The sequence below is a fragment of the Lontra canadensis genome, unplaced genomic scaffold (genome assembly GCF_010015895.1).
Source record: "Lontra canadensis isolate GAN:19392208 unplaced genomic scaffold, GSC_riverotter_1.0 scaffold91, whole genome shotgun sequence".
Classification (NCBI taxonomy): Eukaryota; Metazoa; Chordata; class Mammalia; order Carnivora; family Mustelidae; genus Lontra; species Lontra canadensis.
The window spans coordinates 1,913,463-1,934,997 of record NW_022631085.1 but is presented as its reverse complement, the minus strand read 5'-3'; the positions used below and the strand labels follow the sequence as shown (position 1 = coordinate 1,934,997).

Below are 21,535 nucleotides of genomic sequence, written 5' to 3'. Positions count from 1 at the left end.
CCTTCAGCTCAGGTCATGATCCCAAGGTCCTGGGATCGAGCCCCACATGGGGCTCTCCACTGAGCGGGGAGCCTGCTTCCTCCTCTCTCTCTGCCTGCCTCTCTGCCTACTTGTGATCTCTGTCTGTCAAATAAATAAATAAAATCTTTAAAAAAAAAAAAAGATTTATTTGTTTCAGAGGGGGAGAGAGGGAGAGTAAGCCAGCAACGTGGGGAAGGACAGAAGGAGAGGGAAAGAGTCCCAGAAGGACCCCTGGCTAAGCCCAGAGCCTGATACAGGGCTCCATCTCATAAGCCTGAGATCACGACCTGAGCTGAAACCAAGAGTTGGTCGTTAAACCAATTCTGCCACCCAGACTCCCCCAAATTCTTTGTTATTCTTGCCACTGTTCTTTAAATTCAAAATTATGGCAAAATAAAAAGTTATCTAAGTGTGCTTGGGTGGCTAAGTCAGTTAAGCGTCTGCCTTTGGCTCAGGTCATGATCTCGGGGTCCTGGGATCGAGGCCCATGTTGGGCTCCCTGCTCAGTGGGGAGTCTGCTTCTCCCTCTCCCTCTCCCCCTCCCTCACCCCACTCTTGCACTTTCTCTATGAAATAAATAAATAAAATCTTTAAAAAAATTATCCAGAAAATTAGGCCCAGGGGTGCCTGGGTGGCTCAGTGGTTAAGCCTCTGCAGCTCAGGTCATGATCCCAGAGTCCTGGGATCGAGCCCCACATCAGGCTCTCTGCTCAGCAGGGAGCCTACTTCCTCCTCTCTCTCTCTCTCTCTCTCTCTCTCTCTCTCTGCCTGCCTCTCTCCCTACTTGTGATCTCTATCTGTCAAATAAATAAATAATATCTCTAAAAATAAAATAAAATAAGGCCCAATATGCATCTGTGCTGTTAGGGGGAAACCTTAGCTTACTCTGCTTGTTTTCTCTCTCTCTGGGACTACCAGCAACTAAGAAAAAAGATCAGAAAAAAAAAAAAAAGAAAAGAAAAGAAAAGAAAACCTGGATTGAGGATATGGAGAAAATACAAATTAAATTTGTTAAGGTGAAAAAAATGCCAACTTTTTTCTTTGATTGGTAACTCCCTCCCCTCAAAGGATGTGATTTTGAAGGATCACCCCAGATAGGTCAAGAATGATCATGTTTAAGACATTTCTCCAAAGAAGACATCCAGATGGCCAACAGACACATGAAAAGGTGTTAAAGATGACTCAGCATCAAGGAAATGCAAATCAAAACCACAATGAGGTATCACCTCGCACCTGTCAGAAGGGCTAAAATCAACAACACAAGAAACAACAGGTGTTGGTGAGGATGCAGAGAAAGGGGAGCCCTCATGCACTGTTGGTGGGAGTGCAGACTGATGCAGCCAGCCTGGAGAACAATATGGAGATTGCTAAAAAAAAATAAATTTGAAACAGATTTACTGTAGGAGGCAGTAATTCCCCTACTGGCTATTTACCCAAAGAACACAAAAACACGAATTCAATTGGGGTGCCTGGGTGGCTCAGTGGGTTAAAGCCTCTGTCTTCAGCTCAGGTCATGATCCCAGGGTCCTGGGATTGAGCCATGCATCCGGCTCTCTGCTCGGTGGGGAGTCTGCTTCCTCCTCTCTCTCTGCCTGCCTCTCTGCCTGCTTGTGATCTCTGTCTGTCAAATAAATAAATAAAATCTTAAAAAAAAAAAACCCACGAATTCAAAAAGATGCCCCCTTATGTTTATTGCAGCATTATTTACAAGATCCAAGCTATGGAAGCAATCCAAGAGTCCATCCATGGATGAATGGATAAGGATGTGGTAGATGAATGCAATGGAATATTACTCAGCCATGAAAAGAGTGATGTCTTGCCATTTGCAACAACATGAGTGGATCGAGAGGGTATAATGGTAAGTAACGTAAGCCAGTCAGAGAAAGACAAATACCATATGATTTCACTCACAGGTAGAATGTAGGAAAGAAAACAGATGAACAAAGAAAACAGACAAACAAAAAACCAAAACAGACTCTTAGGGAAAACAGGTGGTTACCAGAGGGGAGGTGAGTGGGGGGACAAGTAAAATAGGTGGATGCCTCAGTTGAATCATTATATTATACCCCTGAAACCAACATGACACTGTACTTATACTGGAATTAACACACACACACACACACACACACACACACACACACACACACAGAGACATACACTGGGATTGAAAAAATTAAAAGAATCTTAAAGAATGATCATGTTTAAAAAATAATTATTAGTATACAGAATATTTCCTGTGTATTGAGCACTGACTGCTCTATGGGCATTAGCTCATCTTATTTCATTTTAACCCAATTAATTATTTAGTATATAATTCTTAATCATCAGAGCTATATTTCTAATGCAATTAACATAATCATTTATTATACATTGATAAACATGGATCTATTAATAAGATTGAATCACTTATTATACATTAATAAAAGCTAATATCTTATTCCTCAAAATATGTAATCATTTAATTTACGAAAGTGAAGCCTTGGGTTTTTGTTGTTTTTGTTTTAATTTTGTTAAAGCCCAGAGTTAATGACACTGACACTAACTGAGCCCAGAGCATGTGCTGGGAATGGTTCTAAGCATTTGACGTGCACTATCTCAAGAGTAAATTAATTCTAACAGCAACCCAGGAAACCAGTACCGTAATTATCCCCCATTTCACACTTGTGGAGGTTGAGAAACTTGTTCACAGAGATGCTACCCGATGGATGGAGCTGGATTCAAACCCAGATGAGTGTGACTTTAGGGGCAACAAAGAGTAGATTTTGAAAATACAGACGTGTGTGGTGCAGACAAGACAGGTCAACTGAAGTTTAGTCCCATCAGGTGGGGGGTCGACCACAGGACCCAGCCCAGAGGTATGAAAACAAGGGAGAAGAGGTAAAATCAGGTCCCCACCCCACCTCCCGTTTTTTGTTTTGTTTTGTTTTGTTTTTTCAGAAACATGTTCTGGAAGCTTCCCTAGTCCAGAATTGCAAATTACAGACTCACATGCTTGATGTCAGCTCTTCCAAAGAGCACTTTATTTGAACTCTGTTGTACCGGGCTCCTTAGTCTCACGATGTGCGGATTTGAAATCAGCTTCAAAAACACTTTAATCTCTACGATTTGGAGGAAGTTCCCCAGGCTTACACAGCTCCACGTCGGCCGTCCCTTCCGTGGAAAGCACGCTTATGTTGGTTGAGTCTCAGCAAATCCCACAGGTTCCTGAGCCTTTCAGATAAAATGGGGCTCCAGATTAAAGCCTAGTTTGTGAACAGTGTCTTTCACAAAAGGACCTTGAGTACGCTGCGGTGATGCAGAGGGAGCGCCGTTAATGCATTGAGAATGGATCTTTTATTTCAAGGTAGTGTTTTGCCTTATTTCCACCCGGCTGGAATTTGCTTTCATTATTTATCCTTCGGCTCTGTTCTTGCAAAGAACTGTGTGTGTGTGTGTGTGTGTGTGTGTGTGTGTGTGTGTGTGTTTAATCCTATGTCATATTCCTCCTCCTCCTTCCTCTCTGCTGCTCTCCCTGCCCCCCCCCACCGCCCCTGACTCCATGGCCAATTCAAAACCAAAAAAGAACTGTTGAGCCCCAGTGAGATTCCCAGCCGCTAAAACTTCCCATCCTCTCTGATGTCAAGGCTAAAACAAACTGGCTAATGATATGAACTAACAGTCAGAAAGGGACATAATACCTAAGAGGCCAAAGGGATTCTCCGTCCTTGTGAGTTTCCAGTTTTCCTGTGTGCTTTGGGGGTGGGCCTTACCTAGCTTGGCCAACATTCTCACAGAAGCCGCCCAAAGAATGGGCCAGGACTAGGGTGCGACCAAGGTGTATCTGGGGCACAGTATTTAGGGAGTCCCATACCCTTGGGGCTGTGCAAATATCCCAGGCAACTCATTGGAGGCCCAGCCTTGCCCAAGAGTCCCCACCTGCCTGCCAAGCACCCACAACACTTCTCTATTCATTACCTTCCTCAACAGCCAGAGTGATCGTTTTGGAAGATAAATCTGTCAATGCCGTCCCCTGATGAAACTCTCCAATGGCTCCCCAGTGCCCCTGGGATAAAAGCAAAAATCCCCAAATGACATCTCTGATAAGGGGTTAGTATCCAAGATCTATAAAGAACTTACCAAACTTGACACCCAAAAAACAAGTAACAGAGTTAAGAAATGGATGGAAGACATGAATAGACACTTTTCCAAAAAAAGACATCCATCTGGCTAATACACCCGTGAAAAGAAGCTCAACATCACTCATCATCAGGGAAATACAAATCAAAACCACAATGAGATACCATCTCACACCTGGCAGAATGCTAAAATTAACAACACAGGCGACAAGAGATGCTGGCCAGGTTGCAGAGAAAGGGGAACCTTCTTGCACTGTCAGTGAGAATGCAGATTGGTACAGCCATTCTGGATGAAAGTATGGGTTCCTCAAAAAGCTAAAATAGAACTACCCTGAGATCCAGCAATTGTACTACTAGGGATTCAAAGGGTTACACACACCCCAATGTTTATAATAGCATTATCAACAATAACCAAACTATGGAGAGAGCCCAAGTGTCCATCAACTGATGAATGGATAAAGAAGATGTGGTATGTATATATAACGGAATATTACTCAGTCATCAAAAAGAATGAAATCTTTGCCATTTGCAATGACATGGATGGAGCTAGAAGCCATAAGAGATTCTTTTTTTTTTTTTTTAAGATGTATTTATTTATTCGAGAGAGAGACCAGGGGAAAGGGTAGAGGGAGAGAATATCCCAGCAGATTCCCTGCTGATCACAGAGCTGGATGTGGGGTTTGATCTCACAACCCATGAGAACATGACCTGAGCCAAAACCAAGAGTCAGATGCCTAACTGACTGAGGCACCCAGGTGCCCCCATAAGGTGCTCTAAATGACAGAGGACAAACTGAGGGTTGAAGGACGGTGGTGGGTAAGGGATGGGCCACATGGGTGATGGGGATTAAGGAGGGCACTGGTGAGGAGGATTGGGTGTTGTATATAAGCGATGAATCACTGAATTCTACTCCAGAAATCAACATTGCCCTGTAAATTAACTACCTAAAATTTACATTAAATAATAATAGTAATAAAGAAGTAAAACAGGGGAAGAAAAAAGTGTTAAACTCCCTGGAAGGGTTTTACAGAGTCCTACAGATGTGAGTCCTGCCCAACCCTGCCCACCACTCACTGTGTGACCAGCTCCCAGAACCTGATGCAATGTCCCCTGTGAGCTTCCCAGCTGCTGCCTCCTATCACCTGAACTGTCTTTTCTGCCTATTTTTCCAAGCTAACACCAACTCATTTTCCAGGTGTCACTGGAAAAAATATCGGAGCGGCAGATTAGGGCAGGGCATGAATTATAGTCGTGACCTGGCTTTGTCCAACCAGCTCTGCTGGATATCTTAGCAACATGAACTTGGCCAAGTTACCTAACATATCTAGGTTTGAATTCCCCCATCTGTATGTTGGTGGTGAAAGGTTTACTTCTGGACTCGACAATGGATGGGAGGATTTTATTTTATTTTTTTAAAGATTTTTTTATGTTTTTATTAGAGAGATGGAGAGAGACCACAAGTAGACAGAGCAGCAGGCAGAGGGAGAGGAAGAAGCAGGCTCTCTGCTGAGCAGGGAGCCTGATGTGGGGCTCGATCCCCTCCCTGGGATCATGAGCTGAGCCGAAAGTAGCCGCTTAACCGACTGAGCCACCCAGGCGCCCTGACAGGAGGATTTTAAAAGGCGATCCATGTAACACTTGGAGATGAGTGCTTAGTATGCGGCTAGCACAGGAGGTGTCAGATATCATGAGGCTACCTTCACCACAGGACCCCAGGTCTGGGAGGGGAGCCCCCTCCCAAGTACTTCTATAGCACATGCTCTTAATTCTGTCTCCTGTTACCAATACCATGCACTTACCTCCTGTCTCTCCCTCTGGTCTGCAAGCCTAAAGGCAGACCCTGGGTCAGTCTCTTCCCTGCTCTCCTGCTATCATCCTGCCTAACACATAGTAAATGACACACTAATACGGGTTAAACATGTGAGCCAAAGGTACAAATGACACGGCCGCTGTGACAATACCCTTCCCAGCTCCAGGACAAGCCACAGTAGATTTAGAAGGACCAACAACTGTTTGCCAACAGAATTCACTGCTGAGGGGTCCCTGGGTAGCTCAGTCATTAGGTGTTTGGCTTTGGCTCAGGTCATGATCCCAACGTCCTGGGATCAAGCCCCACATCAGGCTCCCTGCTCAGCGGGAAGGCTGCTTTCCCTCTCCTAGTCCCTCTGCTTGTATTCCCTTTCTCGCTGTGTCTCTCTCTGTCAAATAAATAAATAAAATCTTAAAAAAAAAAAAAAAAGAATTCACTGCTGAATTTGAAAGCCTTAATTGTACCAAATATGATTTCAACTAGGCATGAACAGGTTGTGTGGCCGGCACTGTGTGGTGCTGTAGGAAATACACAGCTCACGTGAGCACAGGGTCCCGCAAAGAGAAAACAGGCAGAACATTCTATTAGTATGCCGGTCACCCTAAACCCCTCACTGGGCTCCTTACACAGAGCAGATCTTTCCCCCTAATCTTGACTATGAGCTCGCTCCTTCCTTCCTTCCTCCCTTTCCTTCCTTTCTCTCTCTCTTTCTTTTTATTGCTTTAACTTAAAGATGGAAAAATACACATTTGAGACTGAGAACTACTGGGTAGCATGAAACAGAGCTAAGTTCTGTAACCAGAAGAGCATCGAGACTCTTTTATTTCACTCTAATTGCCAACACAGAACGGCAAGCCAGGCCACACCTGGCCTGGGGTTTTGTAATTTTCCTTTTGCCATTTTTGGACAGGTTCTGGGAATCCCTTAGAGTGACCTATGGCTTTGTGATAATCCCATGGGAATGGTTTTGTCTTTTGTGGTGGATTTTGAGGAAGTTAAAGTCTGTTGGTTTTTTGGGCTTTTTTTTTGTTTTTTTCCTTTTCTCTCTGAGAAGGTTCTTTCTTCTTTCTGGTTATGTAGTATTGCTTACAGAAGGCACCAAAATAAGGGCACAAAAGGAATAATGAATAGGTCTTGCCTCTCATATTGTCTCTCATTGATTGTTGGTGGGTGCCCAAAGCATCAGCTTAAAAGGGATTCTGATGCAGCTTTAGGCTTTAGTGGGAAAGAGTGCATTGATTGATTAGTAATGTCTGCCCTGGGTAGGGAACTGAAGGGAGGGAGGGCCAGCAGTGAACACCCTTAGATAAAAAGCACTTTTTCCAGATCGAAAATTCTATCTCCTCTCCATATTCCCCATGCTACTTATTTCTCCCCACCTTACCTTACTATCTGGCCCCACTGCAGTATGGCAGTTCAAACATCAAGTGACTATTAGTTCAGATTCATTTTTTTCCACTTGGAAAGAAGAATATTTTAAGGATGATTCACAGAAGAAGAAAACCCCCTTGGTAACACTGAAGGAGAGGCCATTCTTTGCCAGTGAGATCGATGGGCTCCTCTCCCACTCAGATCATCCCATTTCAGAGTCAAGGTACTCAAGTGACCAGATTCATAATTAGAAGGAAATTAAAAGTCATCATAATAACTCAATTTGCAGAACAGGCTCTACATGTCAGGCATTGTGCTACCTTGATAATTCTTTAACGCTGATGAAAGATATATTCTGATGCCAAAATCTTGATAAATGTTGAATCTGGTGATGGGTGTACGGGACTATATTGTATCACGTTGTGTACATTTGAAATTTTTCATGGTAGAAAGTTTTTTTAAAAAAATATTTTATTTATTTATTTGAGAGAGAGAGAGAGAGAGAATGAGAGAGAGAGTACGAGAGGAGAGAGGTCAGTGGGAGAAACAGACTCCCTGGCGAGCAGAGAGCCCAATGAGGGACTCAATCCCAGGAATCCGGGATCATGACCTGAGCCAAAGGCAATTGCCCAACCAACTGAGCCACCCAGGTGCCCCATGATAGAAAATTTTAAAAGCACAATGCCAGATATTTCAATCTCATTGGTCTGTGAGAATCTGGGCATCAGGTAGCCTTAAAAACCTCCCACAGGGGCACCTGGGGGGCTCGGTCGGTTAAGCATCTGACTCTTGATTTCAGCTCAGGTCGTGATCTCAGGCTGTGAGACGGAGCCGCACATCGGGCTCTGTGCTGGGTGTGGAGGTTGATTAAGATTTCTCTCTCTCTACAAACAAAACAGAGAAAAAACCTCCCACAAATGAATTTCTTTTTTTTTTTTTTCTTTTGTGTACAATCAGGCAGGACAAACAACTGGGCAAAGTGCTCTTCAGCAGGCTTCATTTTATCTGCTCCTCACAATCAGCCTAAGACAGGTGCACGTCACCCATCCCCACCTTTCCGAAGACCCTGAAGCAGAAGGAGAAGCCCACAGTGGCATAACCGCCGTGTGGCCAAGCCACAGCTGAACCCAGACTGACCTAAACTTGAAGCCTGGGTCCTTAACTCCCTGTTCGAGGATAGGTCTAACTCTTCCCAGCTTTACTGGAGTGTAACTGACAAAAACTGTACACATTTAAGGTGTTTAACGTGATGTTGTGATACACACACACACACTGGTATTAATCTCCACAACCAAACTAATGAACACATCTACCAACTCACACAGCTACCCCCCGCCTTTTTTTTAACAGGAAGACCATTTCCAGCCTACAATATGGTATTATTAATGACAGTCCCCATGCTGTATGTTAGATCTCCAGGGCTTCCTCACCCCCCCCCCAATAACCGAAGCTTTATCCCATTTGATCAGCATCTCTCCATTTCCCCCACCTCCCAGCTCCTACGCAAACACTGTTCTTCCTTCTCTGCTTTCATCCATTTGACTTTTTTAGATCCCACGTGAAAGTGGGATCATACCATGTCTATCTTTGTGTGTCTGGCTCACTTCCCTTAGCATAAAGTCCACCAGGTTCAGTCACGTTGCTGGATTTCCTTCTTTTTCCAGGCAGAATAATATTCTGTTGCATGTTTGATGCTGAATTTTCCTTAACCATCCCTCTGCCTGCCAACATCCGCATTGTTTCTAGATCTTGGCTACTGTGAATGATGCTGCAGTGGACACGGGCGTCTAGATCTCTCTTGACGATCCTGATTTCGTTTCTTTAGATCTATACCCAGAAGTGGATTTGCTGGATCATAGGGCAGTTGTATTTTCAGTCTTTGGAGGAAATGTCATACTATGTTTCATAATGGCTGTACCATTTTTTGTGGTAGACTATACCTAGCACAAATGTTAGTGTTTCAACCATTTCCATGTGTACGGTTTCTGTGGCACTAAATACATCCTCAATGTGCAACCGTCACCCCAACCATCTCCAGGACTTTTCACGATCCCCACATTAAAACTGCATTCATTGAATAATAATCCCCAATTTAAGCTTCCCCCCAACCCAGTCCCAGGCAACTACCATTCTACTTTCTGTCTCTATGAATCTGACTATTCTAGGAATCTCATATAAGTGGAATCATAGAGTATTTGTCCTTTTGCGCCTTATTTTGCTTGACACAGATCTATTGTCTTCAGGGTTCATCTGCGTGATAGCACGTGTCAGAAGTTCAGTCCTTTTTAAGGCTGAATGATAAGTGTAACTTTTCTAAATAAAAGTTACCTGACACTGGGATCGTGGTGATCGATGAAATATAATTTCTGCTCTCAGCCAGCAATCTCACAGCCTGGCAGTATGACAGACAACAGTGCATTAAGGGTCCCAGAAAATGCACACACAGGTGGAAGCTTCTAGTAAAAGAGGTCACAGAGTTGCATCATATTATCCACGGTGATCCAGGTGAGCCCTGGAGTAAAAATCCCAACTCTACCACCTTTTAGCTATGAACTACTGAACAAGTTATTTTTCCTCTTTGGGGTTCAGTTTTTCCATCTATAAAATGTGAGTAATCATAGTATCTACCTGTGAGTTGGAATCAAGCTTAAATGAGTCAGTCCATGTAAAGCACTTAGAACAGTGCCTGGCACATTATAAGTGGTCAAAAATGATATCAATCTATCAGTCAGTAATACAAAGTAATCTGTAGAGAATACTTTAATTAGATTTTGAAGGACAAGGAGATCTCCTTAAGGTTAGGTGGCCAGATTGAATATAGGACATCTAGTTCGATCTGAATTTCAAATAATCAACTAATCCTTTCTTAGTATAAGTCCCCAATATTGGATACTCCCATCCAAGTACTAACCAGGCCCGACCCTGCTTAGCTTCCGAGATCAGACGAGATCGGGCGCGTTCAGGGTGGTATGGCCGTAGACAATATTGGATACTCCTAATCAAATACTGACATAAGACACATTTCCGGGATACCGTGTATTTGAACACTTTGGCGTTGAATACTTACAACACTTCTGTCAAACGGATCAGTATTAATGAGATGGGCTGGTTGCTCCTAACTGAGTTGGCCAAAGCAGGGAAAGCAAAGAAGAGCTCAAGACTTAGGAGTCAGCTCAAACTCTGCGTAACTGAGCCTTACGTCGTGCCTCTCTCTTAGGGCTGAGATTGCTGAAATCATCCTGAGAGTCAATGAATTACAATGCAAATGGAATTCATAACCTCACAGGCTGTCTGCTGTTAAAGCAAGGGCACTGATCAGGAAGGAGTAGATTCCAGAAAATGGGGAAGGGGGCACATGAGCAGATCCCAGTGAAGCTGGCGACTGGGGGCCCCTAAATTTACCAGAGAAGCAGCCCATTCTCCCCTTCCCATCCACCTCCACTAGTCTGACAAGGTCAACCCTGTTTTGCTTGAGGAACCTATGACAGTCTCCCCTGAGGGGGGTGCCTTGCGATATACTACTGTTGGTTCTCCTCAAGACCTGGCCGCACCATCCCCGATGGCTTCTAGACCTCTAACCAGACCCAGGTCAGAGCAGGTCCCCAATGGGGAGGTACAAACTGTGACCACAGGGAGGGGCCCTACCCTCCAAAAGACCTACATGACTTTTCTAACTTATAGACAGAAATCTGGGGAATATGGGTGGGAACAAATATTAAGGGTGTGGGGATAATAGGAGGAGGAATATAAAGTTGGATCAGGCCACACATACGGATATGAGCCCACTGAGAAGAGATTCCGGATTTAATGTTATAGCGTGGGGGCGGGGTTAGAAAGAGCTCTAACGGTTTGCATGGTTGGCTGGCAGAAACGTGGAGTGCAAGGTGCCTGAAGTCAAAATGCCAGAACTGCCAAAACTGCTTTGATCTACTGTAGGGAAAGATAGAGGAAGGTCTCCAAAGGCTTAAGGGTGAGGGCTGTTGGAGGGGATTTATCATGTAGGACTTGTTCATCTGCCTCAGGAGCGTCCCCACAACTGTGAGAAATAAATTTGTGAGGGGAGACCCAGCATCCTTGAAGAGATTTGTGGTCACTCTTCTCTGTATGTCAGAAACTGCAGGGGACGTTGCTGCTACTACATTGGGATTTCTAAGTGCAGTGGGGATAATTGGATCCTGGGGTGCCAGGGGCCAAGTTGCTGCTCTTAATCACCAAAGGCAAGGTGGGCTACAGTAATGGACGGCGAAATCAAAACAGTAACCAGAATAGTCCGACTCCCTCAGACTTACAGGGTTGGCTGGCTGATCCCCGCACGGCAGGAAAACAAATACATGCACAGTCTACTAAATTCTTACTTTATCTGTATAAACCGGAGAGTTTTAGGTCAAGTGGACAGAAGTCTAACCTGAACGGCCAAGGCAGAGCGTCACGGCCCCTCCATCAATTCCCAGACACGAGCGAGTTTACAGACCCAGGAACCTCGGAATGCAGGGGAGGCTGGGTGGCCTTGAGGAAGGACACGCTACCCTGCCAAAAATTTGTACCGTTAGCCTCTCTCTCAGTCTTCTCCAAAGAGACCCGTGGCCTTTTGCCAGGCTGACTGTGCAATGGAGAAAAGGAAACTATGAGATTTGGGGTACAACTGGACACTGGCTCTGAGTGACCCTAATTCCAGGGGACACAAGAGCTCATGAAATCCACCAGCCAGAGGAGGAGCTTACGGAGGTCAGGCAATGAGTCAGGAGCTCACGTCCACTGCACAGTGAATCCAGCGGGTCCCTGAGCCCACCCCGTGGTCCTTTCCCCAGTTCTAGGATACACAACTAGAAGAGACATAATCAGAAATAGGCAGAATCCCTAAAACACTTACTTCGATCTGAAACTCAGACTGAACTGGGTATCCTATACTCCTATTTAGTGAATCTGGAAATCCTACCGGAAGGAGATTTCCAGGTGGGGAAAAACACCCAGGGCACAAACGCTTCGAGGGCAGGAGAGTGAAGCTTTGTTAGGAAGATTGTGACCCAGAGCTGGACCCAGATGGCAAAAACCCAGGGCCAAAGGACATGAAATGCAGTAGAGGGAGGGGCTCGGGAAAGCTCTGGAAATAATGCCTTTTTTAAGAAGAACCAGCTCGTCCCTAGCCAAAACAACCTCCCCAAACCAAGTCAAACCAAACCAAAAGTTCCCTTATTAGGCCCAGTGATGATAAAAAGAATAGTCTGTGGTTATTTCAACCGTACAGCGACAGACTGGAACATTCACGTCAAAGGAGTTTAATTCTTGGAGCTGACGCAACCGCCAACAGCCTCTTTTGTGAATTTTCGGCTGGGACGAGGTGCCCGAGGACGGGAAGAGTTTAAAGGGCTTAAAGCAGTTTGAATTGGTTGGTTTAAGGGAGGGCTAACCGCATCTTTGCTCAGTGCTGGGTATGAAACACCTGCGTGTATACACACCCTCTCTCACAACAATTCCAATCGGAGGGATTTATCCTAAAGCCAAAACCAGCTAACCACATGAAAAAGCATATGCTGTCTCACAATGTCACTGCAATGATGATTATGAGTAAAAATCCAGAAATCCCCGATATGCTCATGTTTGGTCATGACATGTTTGGTCGCCATTAAAAAGGATGGCATTTTTTTTTTAAACATAGGAAAAATTGTTCCATTGTTCCCCATCTATCGTTAAATGAATTACATTATAAAACCGGATCAAGTATGATCTTTACATCTAAAAAGAACAAGTACACCTTCGAGCGGAGGAAAGAGGACGGGGAAGAAATTCACAGACACGGTTTCTGTGGTGGTTTCATGGGGTGGGGGTTGATCATTGACTAGAGCTTTGGTCTTGTTTTGGCTCTGCTTCTCTTCTTTCTCAAGTTCTTCTACGGTAAATACGGCTTTTCTAAATAACCAAACTGCCTTAAAGGGAGTGACAGGAATCTGACAGGGCTCCGTGGGAAGTGTGAAGATAAGGGCCCTGCTCTTCCACAGCTGTCCATGCCGGGAGCCCTCCGGGATGCTTGAGGGGAGGTATTATAAAGGCTTCCAAGAGAGTCCCCAGCAAGCCGTTCTTTGTTCTTTTTTTTTTTTTTTTAAAGATGTTATTTATTTATTTGACAGACAGAGATCACAGTAGGCAGAGAGGCAGGCAGCGAGAGAGGGGGAAGCAGGCTCCCTGCTGAGCAGAGAGCCCAATGCGGGGCTCGATCCCAGGACCCTGGGATCATGACCTGAGCCGAAGGCAGAGGCTTTAACCCACTGAGCCACCCAGGTGCCCCTCCCTGACGTCTTAATCCCACGTCCAGAATACACTTGGTGGCATATGTTAAGGAAGTGTTGTTTGAAACTCTTCCCCCAAGCGACTCTAAAGCAGGGCTGGTGTTGAGAAGCCCCGCCTTTGTCCCTATAATCTGAGTGGCATCTGCAGGTCTAAAAGGAGGGCAAGACCACTTGGGCACAGGGGCCCCGGTGGCCCGTGCTCTGTCCCCCAGACAGACCTGACCAGCAAGCCCTCTGCCTCGAATTAACCCTGACAATCAAAAACGTTGCTCTTGGTGCTAAGGCTATGGACCAGACTGGGAGGCTGAGTCAGCTATGAAACTCCCACTTGACTCATTCCGGAATTGACTGATGAGTATTTTCCCTCCTAAAAGCGCAGAGCAGTACCCTGTATGTCTCTCTTCTGCCGTCACTAAGAAGCATATCAGGGAGGCTGACAAGCACCCGTCCTGCTCTCCCAGAGCACTCACCGGGTTCTGTCAGGTTAATTCCAGCTTTCTCCCGCTGTTCCACTTCAGGACCTCATCACCTCCTGCCTGGACACGTACAACAGCTTCCTAACCAGCCTCGCTCTGATCCCTGTCCCTCCTGCCCTGTCCCGGACCACCTACGATAGACATCCTTCTAGATGCCCTTTTCCCTGGCCACGCCATTCCCTTGCATCAAAACCTTCAATAGCTCCTACCTGTCTGACTTATAACACGGTCAACACAATAATCATTATGAAATTAATTTTAATTGTCACATACTTTGTGCGTCCTTACTATGTGTCAGGCTCTAGGCTGGGCTTGTGACATGCACAATCTCATTTGTTCAATACGTTTCGTTATGAAAATTTCCAAACACACACAGGAGGAGAAAGAATAACAAGGGCGCCCACTCTCTTCTCCATAATTCGAAAATTCAAAGAGCTCTGGAGCCCAGAGATTTATCACGCATGTGGTGCTAAAACTCATTTGGTAGCGAAACCTGACCTGAGTCAGCTGAAATGATGTCTCTCTGTAGCCCACTTAGTGCGAATCTTCAAACGTATTAATGCAGACATCCTCGTATGTTTTATTATGGGGTGCTGCCCAGGCTCTCGTTCAAGGTATAATGCAACACATGGTGCCTATACCTGAGTGCCTTCCTAAAATCGGGAAACATCGGAATTCAAAAACGCAGGGTTTTTCGAATCGTGTACCTGTACCATGAGAACCTGAGGACCTGTGAGGTAGGTCAGAAATGCTTCACACTTGGACATCGTTGCTTTACCGGCAATCTAGAGATATGATATAGGTACAGATGCAGAGAGATGTAAAGATATGGATATATCGATGACATGGGTACAGACAGAGATGACGGAGACAGATCCCGCGCTGGTTCCCCCCCCCCCCCCCCCCCCCGCCCAAGAGAGACCCACATCAAATCCCCGGAACCTGTGAATGTGACCTCATTTTGAAGTCTTTGCAGATTTAACTTGGGATCATAAGGTAAGTGTAATTCAGGCCCTAAATCCAATGGGAAGTGGCCTCCTAAGAGACAGGCAGACAGAAGAGAAGCAGTGTAAAATGGAGGCAGAGATGGGTGTGATGGGAGCACAAGCAGAAGGAAGCCAGAAACATCGGACGTGGAAAAGGCGAGGAAGGACTCTCTTCTAGAGGCTCCAAATGGAGCGGGAGCCCTGCCAGTGTCTTGATTTTGGACTTACGGCCTCCAGGACAGTGAGACAAGAGATTTCAAGATGTTTTGGGCCACCCAAGTTTGTGGTCATTAGTTCTGGTGGCCCCAAGGAAATGAATACAGATTTCAAGACAGGTACTGAGATACTGATGCACACGTGGGCACCGGCTGAACCCTTTTAAAGAACTTGCAGCCCCTCGTGACCCTTTACTGCGAAGTCCTCCAGGGCATGCATGTCGGGGAACCCCCCTCCCCAGCCTGGTGAGATACATACACCTATTTTTTTAACCAACTTATGCAACCATCACCATAAATCAGTTTTAAAGCATTTCATCCCCTCGACAGAATTCCTCACACACGTTTCCTGTTACTTCCTGTCCCCGTCCCCAGGCCACCACTAATCTATTTTCTGTCTTCATAGCTTTGCCTTTTCTGGATATTTCATATAAATAGACCATGTGATATGTTGTGGTCTCCTGGGTCCAGCCTCTTTTCCTGACATCATATGAAGCTCCTCCATGTTGTAGCATGCGTCTGTAGAATGTTCCTTTTTATTGCTCACTAGCATTCTATTATAAGGATGTATCACATTTTGAATCTCCAGTTACCAACTGATGGATTTGGAGGTTCCCATTTTTGTCCAGCCCATCAAATGTTAACCTTCACAGCTACTGTCATGACATGATAGGCAAAAGGGGTGTGTTTCTTTTCCTGCCCAAGGTAACAAGGTAACAAATGGTCTGAGACCCACTGTGGTTCTCATTGCCGAGGCCAAGAAATGGAGACACATAAAAAGTATTCCCAGTTCTATCTCTTGCCACTCCCGGGCTCCAAGTCAAAGCATGGGTCACTGCGCCTGACCTACCACAGGATGTACAAAGCGAGCATTCCAGAAGGAGAATTTAGGGGAGCCACGAAACCCAGCAGGAAGAAGGGGCTGAGGGCAGGTGACAGCCCCCTTGCCTTTGAAAGATAGAAGCTATCTCAGGGATTCTCTGCGGGGGAGCATTTAGGAAACAAGGAACCTGGGTTTCCCAGCCATGCTCAAGCATCAAGAGCTTCGGTGACTATGGGAGCTGCACCTGTCCCACATTCTGATGCTCTGTCCTGCCTGCCCCAGCTCTATGGAGTCAGCCAGGGTCAGTGAATGAGGTGACTGGGCTGGCACGGCTGCCTCCTCAGCAGGGACGTCTGGGTTTGTCTGAGCAAAGTGACATAGGCAAATAGCGTTACTAGGTCAGCCGCAGTGAGGTAGGAGCTTGGCTGGGGAACTAACAAGCTCATAAATTGGAGAGGAATCAGATGATCAGATGGTAAAGGCTGGACACGACACAGCCATCCAGGGGAGTCTCTGCTATAACTCAGGGAAAGCATAGTGTTTTCCCCAGGAAGGGGTCATTTGAAGAGCAAATCAAACCAGAATGCTCATGTAGAGGGGGGATTTATGGCTCTATTAGCAAAGTACACCACGAGGCTGTTGCAGGGGCCTGGGAGAAGAGGCTAGGTCATCAGTCTCTCAGCCTACAAAGAAGGGGTCCCCTTGGTAAGGAGACCCTTCCGGCACTTGCAGGGAGCAAGGGAGCTTGGAACAATCTCCCAAGATACGATCTGTGAGGTCCGTCAGGGAGCCCGTTGGGAGCAGCAAGGAGAAGGCAGGGTGAGCCGATTTTCCCCATCAACCCCCAGTTTAACCAGAGGAACGAGCTGGTTTAGATCAGGAAGCCTGAACAATTTCGTTTGGTGAAAAGCATTTTGCTGTTTAAAAAAATATGTATTTTTTGAAACCCCTGGGGCACATCTTTCAGCTAAGCCACTGTAGTCGGCAAACAACAACCATTCATTGATGATAAATGAGCACTTACTGTGTAGCAAGCACTGGGCCGGGTTCTGGGCATGACGTGTGTGCCCGACAGGTGTGATCTCTGACCCCTCGGAGTTTACAGTCACCTGGGGGCACAGAGACATAGGAAAGAATAAATTCACAAATACATAAGTAATTCTAAGTTGTGGTGAGTTTGATACGGAAGAGGGGAGTAGGAGACAGAGCATATGCGAGAGGGAACAGGGTGGCCAGAGAAGGCTTCTCAGAAGAAATGACATTAAAATTGAAAGCAGAAATGAGTGGGAATGGTTGGAGAATGAAGATGGATCTGTGAGGAGGCCCACGTGTTTCCTAAAACTTGACTTTTCTCTGAATAACTCCTTCACATGTAGAGAGAGTAAGGTGGCCCCTAAAAAATAAAAGTCCCATGTTACTTGATTTTTTCCCCCCCAATTTTTCTACTGAGGGGCTCATTTCCCATAATGCCCAGGGCTGGCACCCTGAACGACATCAAATGCGGTGGAGGACTCGGCAATGACCCTGAGCATGGCACTCGCACAGAGTGATTTCCAGGAACGTGAGGTCACTCATTCATCCACTCATTTGTTCAACAACATTTGCTGTTTATTTATGATGGGCCAGGAGGTGGGATGGAGTAATGAGAGAGATTTTGAATTCAGATCCTGTACAGCTTAAAACAAAGTAAGGGTAGACAAGTAGACAGTACGAGAAGGACAAAGGGGACCCTGCTGAGGGGACTACAAGTCACAGATAACACGTAGAGGGTGTTTGAAATCATGGACAGTGGCGCCAGGCTACCTGGGTCTGAAGCCCAGCTCTGCCACCTGCTAGCTGTTTTACCTTAGGTGAGTGGGTGGACCTCTCTGTGCATCCCTTTCCTTCCTTTTAAAATAGTCCCTCATAAGATTGTTATGAGGTTTGAAGTATTAATATTTGCAAAGTCAAACACAGTAAGGGTTACAGAACTGATTGAAAAGTGGATTTTAGCAATATGGAAATAAATGGATTTTACTTTTTACAGGTAGGAACCACAAAGAACTATATACATAAAAAACCATGTATTCATCAAAGCTGAGAAAAGTGAAAATTTTATCAGATCTGTATAAGTGTGTGTGTGTATATGTGTAAAGTAACCCAACTCCTGAGTTCTCTTACCTAGGACACCTCTCCTGCCGATTATCATGATTTTGGTATGTATGTATCCTTCTAGGCAATGTTTTTATGATTTATTACCTATATGTACCTATAAGCTAGATTTAGTACATATAAAAACAGGATCATATCATGAACATCATTTTGGAATTTGCTTTCTCCCAATGTTACATTTCAGGACCCATGCATGTGGATAACTTACGTAGTTTGTACATTTTAACAACTGTCTAGTAGTCTGTTGTATATTATCCATTCCCTTCCTAATGGACATTCAGGATGTTCCCAGTTTTTCGTGATCACAAATGCTACTGCAATAACCCCTTTTGAACTTGTTCAAAGAGTTTCTGAATCTACACCTAGAATGTATAAAGTGTCATTGCCAGGTCAAGGAGTCCACTGCAAATCAAGAATAACCATCCAAAACAGAAAGTACGAGGCCAAGATGAGTTCACTGATAAGATCCCCAACCACTTGAAAAAGAAATTATACCAACTCTCTACAATCTCTTTCAGAAAATAGAATCAGGGAAAATACAACCTCATTCCACGTGGCAGACATTACCCTAACACCAAAATCAGATAAAGACATTATAAGAAAAGAAAACCACAGACCAATGTCTCTCACAAACATATACCAATATCTCTTATGCAGAACTCTTTAACAAGATATTAGCAAATTGAATTAAAAATGCATTAAAAATTATACATCATGACCAAATGGGACTTATCCCAGGTATGCAAGACTGGCTCAAGAGTCAAAAATTAATTACATAATGTAACAAAATGAATGTAATCCATTACATCAACAGGCTAAAAAAGAAAAATCACTGGGTGCCCAGGTGGCTCAGTTAGTTAAGTATCCAACGCTTGATTTCGGTTCAGGTCATGATCTCAGGATTTTAAGATTGAGCCCCACACTGGGCTCTGCACTAGGCATGGAGCCTTCCTCTGCCTCTCCCCCCTACCCTTGCTCATGTTCTGTCTCTAAAAAACAAAACAAAACAAAACAAAAAACAAATGAAAAATCATGGGATCATATCAATGCAGAAAAATCATCTGGCAGAATCCAACATCCATTGATGATAAAAACTCAATAAACCAGTTTTAGAGAGGATTTTTTTCAATTCAATAAAAGAAAAAAAAAACCAACAACTACAAAAAACCCTACTGCTAACATTAAACCTAATGGTGAGAAAATTGAAACTTTCCCAATAAGATCAGGAATGAGGCAAGCATGTCCCCTCCTACCACTGCTTTTCAACATTGTACTAGAAGTTCTAGATAATTTTTTTTAAAAGATTTTACTTACTTATTTGAGAGAAAAAGAAAGAGACAGATAGAGAGCATGCACATGAGTCAGGGGGAGGGGCAGAGGGAGAGGGAGACTCCCTGCTGGGGGGGGGAGCCTGAGGCAGGGCTTCATTCCAAGACCCTGAGATCACAACCTGAGCCACCCAGACACGGCAGGGATTTCTAGATAATGTAATAAGACAAGAAAAGGAAATAACAGATCAGAAGAAAGGAAACTATTTTTGTCCACAGATGACAGGATCATCTATGTAGGAATTCTGAAAGAATCTACAAGACAAAACAGTAAAAATTCCTGAAGCTATCAAGTGATTATTGCGATGTTTCAGGATACAAGGTTAACACACAAAAATTAATCCCTTTCCTATATATGAGCAAGAAACAAACGGAATTTGAAATTTAAAGTACAACACCATTTACAAGAAGCACTCCCCAAAATGAAATATTTTGGTATAAATCAAACAGAATACACACATAATCTCTGAGGAAAGCTACAAAACTCTGATGAAAGAAATCAACAAAGAACTAAATAATTGGAGAGAGATTCCCTGTTTATGGGTAAAGAGACTCAATTTTGTCAACATGTCAGTTCTTCCCAATTTGATCTACAGATTCAGTGCAATACCAAAGTCCCAGCAAGTTATTTTTTGGATATTGACAAACTATTTTTAAAGGTTTTTTTTTTTTTTTTTTTTTAGGATTTTTATTTATTTATTTGACAGAGATCACAAGTAGGCAGAGAGGCAGGCAGAGAGAGAGAGAGAGGAGGAAGCAGGCTCCCTGCTTGAGCTGCTTGAGCTGATGCAGGGCTTGATCCCAGGACCCTGAGATCATGACCTGAGCCGAAGGCAGAGGCTTTAACCCACTGAGCCACCCAGGCGCCCCTATTTTTAAAGTTTATGTGAAGAGATGAAAGACCCAGAATAGCCCATACAATATTGAAGGAAAACAAAGGGGTGCCTAGCTGGCTTGATTGAGCCTTGCATCGAGCCCCTCATCCGGCTCTCTGCTCAACAGGGAGCCTGCATCCCCCTCTCACTCTGCCAGCTTCTGCCTACTTGTGATCTGTCAAATAAATAATAAAATCTTAAAAAAAAAAAAAAAAAGAAGGGAAACAAAGTTGAACTGACAATGACCGATTTGAAGACAAAGCCACAGCGATCAAGACAAATTACACCTAAGGGATGGATATTTCTCTTTCCCCATGGAAGTCTACCGTCAAGTGGAACTGGGCATTTCCCTTCCTGGGGTTAGTAATGTTCTGATAAAACCCCACAGAATTAGGTTCTGGCTAACTAGTGTTTCCAGGAGGCAAGGATAGTGTGCTCTGGTATATCTTGAAATAGTTCCTCCCCACTGCCTGCCCCCCTCCCCCGCCCCCGGCTCCCTGGTTAAAAGCATGAGGGATTTTTCTCCCATACTTACTGTGAGAAACTGTCAAGCTCCTGGAGGTAAATACCACAATATTGTTGGGGAAGGGACTTGCTGCGAAGTTGGAGGGCAGGAGACACAAACATTCAGTCTATAGCGAGGTGTGTGATGTTGTCTCATTGTTATTTAAATTTGCATTTTCCTAATGACAGATGATGTTGAACATCTTCTCATAAACTTATTTTAAATCTATAATCTGAGGTGTCTATTCAGGTCTTTTGCCCATTTTTAAGTTGGGTTGTTTTCTTATTGTTGAGTTTTAAGAGTTCCTCGTATATTTTGGAGGCTAGATCTTTATGAAATACACATTTTGCGATTATTTTCTCCCAGTCTGTGGCATGTTGGATATTCTTTCTAGTTGGAAGCTAAGTTTACAAAAAGTGGGTCAATTTAAAGAAAAAAAAATTACAAAAATATAGGAAATCCCTACAAGGAACTAAGTACAGATGGTAGTTGAATATAGCAGAAATCTTGATGGCAATAAACAAATGGACAAAATTCAGGAAATGCTCATTTAGGCTAAAGTGTTTCCATCTCTC

General features: G+C 44.4%; 1 long non-coding RNA gene across 2 annotated transcripts in view; it reads right to left on the bottom strand.

Moving 5' to 3' along the window:
* The window catches only part of LOC116854405, a 357,409-nt gene that overhangs the window by 130,555 nt on the left and 205,319 nt on the right, over positions 1-21,535 (bottom strand). For both annotated transcript variants that reach the window (XR_004380153.1, XR_004380154.1), the window contains exon 2: positions 17,126-17,210. This is a non-coding gene — a long non-coding RNA (uncharacterized LOC116854405). The remainder of the gene's footprint in view (positions 1-17,125; positions 17,211-21,535) is intronic.